Source organism: Podarcis bocagei, assembly GCF_964188305.1.
Source record: "Podarcis bocagei genome assembly, chromosome: 6".
NCBI classification, from domain to species: Eukaryota; Metazoa; Chordata; class Lepidosauria; order Squamata; family Lacertidae; genus Podarcis; species Podarcis bocagei.
Genome location: NC_138130.1, coordinates 62,704,933 through 62,710,932, shown reverse-complemented (window position 1 = coordinate 62,710,932; position 6,000 = coordinate 62,704,933). Strand labels below are relative to the sequence as shown.

The following is a 6,000-nucleotide window of genomic DNA, read 5'->3' as shown; positions in this document are numbered from 1 at the left end:
CAGGTTAAGAAGGGACCTCCGGAACAAATTAAGTTCGTAACTAGAGGTACCACAGTAATACACATTTCCATGTGATAACTTTTCAAACCAAACCAACGAATCTATTATAACTTAACACACAGTAACAATATTACCTTAAGAACAACTGGACAGTCGTTTTATCTAGCAGCTATGTGATTATTTGCACAGGAGTGTTTAGGCATTTAATCTATGGGTGCTTCCCACATTCCTTTTGCTTTTCACTACCCAGAAAACTTCACATGACCTAAAGTGAAGCAAACCCTAATGAGAAGGCATTTGAAACGAGTTCTTCTAATTAATACTTCAGTTTGGTAATGAGTCAATTTGGAAAATGACTGCTTTCTCCAAGAGGAAAATTTGGGTGTATTAGGAAAAACGAGTGCACCAACTGTTATACAAAGCAGCACAGTGGCAAATGGGATCATGCATTAAGGTTACTGACTCCATCACAAAGCTACAATTCTTCGCAAAATGCCAAGCCCTGCAGCAGCAGCAGCAGCAGCAGCAGGCTTCAGTAACGCTGCATTTGAAGCTCTACCATCACCTTCTGACAGCGGTGCTGTGTGAGAGCACTTAAACTGTATTGTTGAGGGCAAAGTGGGAGTAACACTACTGATCATCTTTTTACACTTCCTGACATTTTTGGCCAAGACCAGGAGAAATGTGTGGGAGCACCAGGTAGAAGTAATTTTTCCAACAAGGGAAAAGAGAACTGGAGCCCGGCTGCTCTTCTTTCTTTGCCAGGGACCGGATCCCATAAAACTGTTACTCCACTGGTGCAAGCCAGCTGTCATTGCTTCAATGGTCTCTTTCTGGCAGTTTGGTACCTCCAGGAGCTTTGCTTTGAAGAAGAAGAAAAAAGGAAGTCCTCTCCCTCAGAATCACTAGAGCTCAGTTTTAAATGTGTTTAAGGCTCGGGGGAGCCAAGGAGTAATTTGGAGAGTGAATCCAAGGTCTTTCCAGGAACCCTCCGCTACCCATCTGAGCATTCTTCGCAAAAGTTGTTCGTTTTAGCATCTCACCCCTTTCCCCGCAACAATCGAGCACAAGGCAGCTGAAAACGGGAAAGGTGTGCACTGCCTTCTCCGGCATCTCTGCTGAATGTGGGTTTTATTCTGTTAAACCTCAGCAACACGTACCACCACAGCAGAGGTAACGAATCAATTCCAGGAGGGTTGCCCCCCTCCTTCGCCTCTCGTCTCCCCCTCCTCCCATTCATGGCTCCTCCAAAGCCGCTTGCAAATTGCTGCTTTGTAGTTTCCCTGCGATGGAGCAGTAGGACCCAGGGGCCTGCCTCAGCCACCAATAGAAGCTCATACTTGGATCTATTTGTATGCAATGCCTTCTGCTCTGCGCATTAATGGTAATACAGATAACGGGTCTGAAAGAATTCTCTTCTGAAGAAGGATTTGGTTTTCCGGAGTCCTGATACTGGGGAAGAGATCCAGTTTCATCCCTCTTTTCGAGTGAAAAGTCCTCTTGAATAGCTTGCCTGCTTGAACTCAACAGAAGGTCTCTGTATATGTTAAGGAAAGTTGCAAGGATTCTTTGAATCATGGAGCTGCTAGTTTTCTGACATCTTCCTTATCTCAGAGGGGTAAGTGCTTCAAGTTAACCAACCGATGGATTTTTACCCGTCCACAAGTGTCATGTTTTCTTTCCTTTTTTAAAAAAGGGGGGCGAGGGAGGGAAGCGATGCTGTATTGCAGTTATTCTGGATTTGAAACGGACAGGGGTCGTTTTAGGTGGTGGATCTATTTAGAGTGTTTCTTTTCTTTTTTTAAAAAAGCAACTGGCAGAGCGATTAAAAGATGAAATCCCAATGCCAATCTAACAAGTTTCTCTGATGCTCCCTTTATTGTCTGCTAAAGTTCTCGGATTACGAAGGGTAGGACTGCTACCAGGGCTAAGGAAGAAGTTGGAAAGCATCCCGGGCATGGGTTCAAAGGCACACGCTCGCTCTCTCTCTAAAGAGCAATTTTCACGTTGCATGGAGCAGCACAGCAAAAAAAGGGGGAGCCGTCCCTCCCCCACCCCCCACGCCTTGATTTATAGATTCAGTTGGGCTTGGAAAAGCAACTTTACAGAGTGATTTCCCCCCCCTCTCTAGTAAAGCTTCTTTGGTGGTGCAGGCTGCTGCTGTTTCTGAAGTGGGGTCTCACTGTAGTACTTTGCAAATGCTGTGTGTGTGTGTGTGTGTGTGTGTGTGTGTGTGTGTGTGTGTGTGTGTGTCCCCTTCTACCTTCCCTTGGCTTCCTCTTTACGGAGAGGGGGAGTGAGAATACCGTGCATACTCAATGCCCTGCAAACTCTCCTCTCCCCAGCACTATATGCAGTTTGCGAAGGAAAGAAATTAACCCTTTAAGAACGTTTCACCTAACAGAAGATTTGTTCCTCCTCCCTTTCCTTCATAACCCTGGATTTTGTTTAAGAGTCAACCCCCTACACCCCCAAGGTAGCTGGGGGAAGGATATTGCAGGTGGGGGAGCCGTGCAGCGTCTGCATTATGGATGAAAGGCTCCCTACTGCCGCTGCTGCGAGTAACTTCCCCCTCCTCCCTCTCCCTCTCCCTCTCTGCGAAGGACAGGGCGGCTACGGGGCGTGGAGTAGGACTGCGCCGAGAGGCGCTCTGCTGCGGCCGCCTCCGCCTAACACAATGGAAAGAGCCCCCTATAGGCTGGCGCCTGGCTACTGGATAGAAAGTGTGTGCGAGGCGGAGAGAGAGAGAGATTGGGGAGCTCGCCTGGTGGGCTGCTGCCGCAGCTGCTTGTGCTGCTGCTGCAGTCAGTTGCCGCAGCCGTCAGTGCACCGTCTCTTCTGTCCGCTCACACACTCCCCCCCCCCCGCTGCGGCCACGACCTCTTTATTATTCGGGGAACGCAGGGAAAGAAATAGTTATATTGGTGGGACTCAGAGAATGACGGGGCTGGGTGGGGGCAGAGGCAGAGAGACACTCTGACTGACGCGCTCTCGAAAGGCAAAGGAATGTGTGTGGCCACCGAGGGCTTGCCCTTTTCAGCCTCCTTCCCGCCTCGTCCGCAATCCTCGTGTGGGGAGAGAAAGGTAAATACACTGGCGCCCGCTTCGTTTCCCCCCCGCGTGCTCCCCTCCCGCTCCTCCCAGGTAAGAGTCCGTTCCCCCTGCTTGCGAGGGTTGCAGAGAACCGCTGAGGCGATGCAGCCCACGTTGTCTAAGGCTGCAGTTCGAACCGCGCTTTCCTTTGAGTTAAGTCCCACTGAACGCTGTGGGGCTTCCTTCAGTGTAAACAGGGTTGTGCTGTAGAACTATGTAATCCTAAACATGCATTTAATAATAATAATAATAATTTAATTATTACATTTATATACTGCCCTTCCATCACGAGATATCAGGGTGGCTCACAGGATAAAATACACGGTAAAAAGCACAATAGTTAAAACAAAAACAACTGGAGAAGGCTGCCTGTTGGTTTAATAAATGCATACTCTCCAACTTTTTATGCCACCAAAGAGGGACACCCCCCACACCCACACCATGCCACTACTGAATCCTGCCACCAGCTCCCTCCCCTGCCCCCCCCCCAGCTTCTTACCTTTGTTTGCTCTTTTTCTGCCATCATTGTTGCCTCAGCTGCCACCAGGAAGGGCAGTGCTGCTGTGGGGCCCGCCAAGCCGCTGCCACTGCAAGGCCTGCCAGGTTGCCCATGAGTACAGAGTCCAAGCATGCATGTATAACAAAGATACCGAAGGCATTTTGCTGCCTGTGGTGGGTCAGTGCCAAACCCACCCAACTCAATGTTCATGCCGCTCAGGGTTGGTGAAGTTATCCTGATGCCTGAGGTGGAAAATCCAACAAGTGCCTCTCTCCATCTCTGCCAGTAAGAGTTCAATAGGTATAATAAACCAGATAACTACTGTTGGGGTTACATTCCAGACCCCCACACTCATAAGTGAAATAGTATAGAAAGTGGGGAACACCATCTGCAAAGTCTCCAAACACCTGTTTTCTGCTGTCTGGCTCCTCCCCCTTTCCCTCCACACAACTCTCTTCAAGTAGAGTTGAAGCTCTGGTGCTGACAGGAGGCTGTGAGAAAGTAGTTATGGTGGTGCTACCTCTCATTGTCCTCAACCACACACTACCTGGCGGCATCCCACTGGTATACATGATTCCACATCTTACGGCGTAGTCCATTAGGCCAACAGGTCCAAAGTCTGGTCAGGCCAGGCTCCTGCCTCTGCAGCTGATCTAGGGGTCAGGGCACCTAGAGGTCAGTCCCACACAAACACAGTCCCAAAGAGCTCCCTGGGACATCCAAGCCATGGTCCACCCAAGGTGGGAAGCTGAGCAGACATATCACCTCAACTCTGCATGCTGATTGCAGCATCTGGGCTTGATGAGGCATGTGAGCCTCACCTGCTCCAAGCCTACTCCAGCTGAGGAATCACACACTTCTTCCCAGAGCTAACAAGTCCCACCTGGCCAGCTAATCAGCTGGGCTATGGGCCCTTGCCTGTCTCAGCATCCTGGAGCACACTGCCTGCTGCTTCCTACACCTCAGAGACTGCCGTGTAAGACAGGTCCTTGTGCACTGGACCCTGATCCCCTCAACATCCTCCTTCACTCTCTGATTACTTTCTACACAACCTCTCCTCCATCCCCAGCTTGCCCCCCTGGGTCTCAGTTACCCCTCACCAGGATCCTCTTCCTCCTTTTCCTCCTCCCTGTAGTCCTGCCAGTTCATGACACTTGTGTCAGTTGTTAGGCAGGGAGGTTCAGCAGCCCACACAAAGCCCCGCTGTGCCTCAGGTCTCTTTCAGGTTTCTTCTCTGTCACTCATGTCCTCTTTGGGCTCTGGACCAGAGTCTGCACCAGAGTCGCCAGGACTTTCCAGCTCTCTCCCACCATTTCCTGGTATGATTCTATTTATTTAATAATCTCCCAGCACCGTGCATATACACAGTTGCGTGCAAGCAGAACACACGTAAGGGGGTGTGCGCGCCTGTATTTGTATATGATAATAACAGCATTTTTAGAAAAGAATTCAGACTTAAGCTCTGTATCATGGAAAGTGATCAGAATTCATAAACATGGTTTCAGAAATAGGATTTCAATGTTACTTTTATGGCAGGGAGCTGAATTGTTTCTGAGAAAGTGAACTCATTGACATGTGTAGCCATTACTATTTTGTGGACTCAGCCATATTTGTGAGCTGTGAATGTTGAAAACATGGATGTTAAGAAGCTGCCTTATGCTGTGTCATGTTCTGGGTCTTGTTGTCTGTTGTCTGTTCTGACTGCTAGAAGCTCTCTGGGGTCTCAGGTGGATATTTAGTTAGGGATGATGCTTAGATGGCACCTGGAACCTTGTGTATAAAAAACATATGTTGTACAACTGAGCCTAGCTTCCCTGAATCAAAAACACACACAATTTCCAGAAGGGGGTTAGTTCACTCAATTATGCCAAAGTATCTTATGGTTTAAAAATGCTCTATCCATTTTCATTACTATTATTAGTCAATTCATTTAATTAAAATGGTTCCACAGGAAGCATTCATTGTGGCTGCTTTGTACAGTTCATGTAGACTAATATGTTGCAGAATAATGCACTTGCAATAAAACAGCTGCTAACAGATAATTTTTCAAAAGATGTTGATAATGATATGTACTTGAATGTGTCAAGACATTAGTAGGTACCACAAAACACCACACACATGAAGAAGTGGTTTTAGAACATGAGGAAAATACTGGAAAGTGTCTGCTAATACTTTATTTAAAGCAAGTGATTGCACTGATTTGGTGTATCCTGATGCTTCTGCATTGGTTATGTTTAAAGAAGGGACAGCAGCAATGTTAATATTTGAACTGGTCTCACATTAGTATAGTGTCACTGAATTCAGTGAATGCTTGCAAGTGTATCCTGGAATCGCTCAAAGGAATTCACCCCTCTCTCATCTGGCTGGGTTTCCCCAGCCACTCTGGGCGGCTTCCAACAGAATATTAA

The 6,000-nt window shown here is 47.8% G+C and overlaps 1 protein-coding gene across 2 annotated transcripts in view; it reads left to right on the top strand.

The window, feature by feature from the left end:
* Positions 1-1,336: 1,336 nt before the first annotated feature.
* ROBO1 (roundabout guidance receptor 1) overlaps positions 1,337-6,000 on the top strand; it is a 587,586-nt gene continuing 582,922 nt past the window's right edge. The window contains exon 1 of one of the 2 annotated variants that reach the window (XM_081199572.1): positions 1,337-1,618. The gene's annotated coding sequence lies outside the window, so the exon portion shown is untranslated. The remainder of the gene's footprint in view (positions 1,619-6,000) is intronic. The other variant, XM_081199571.1, reaches the window with a different exon arrangement.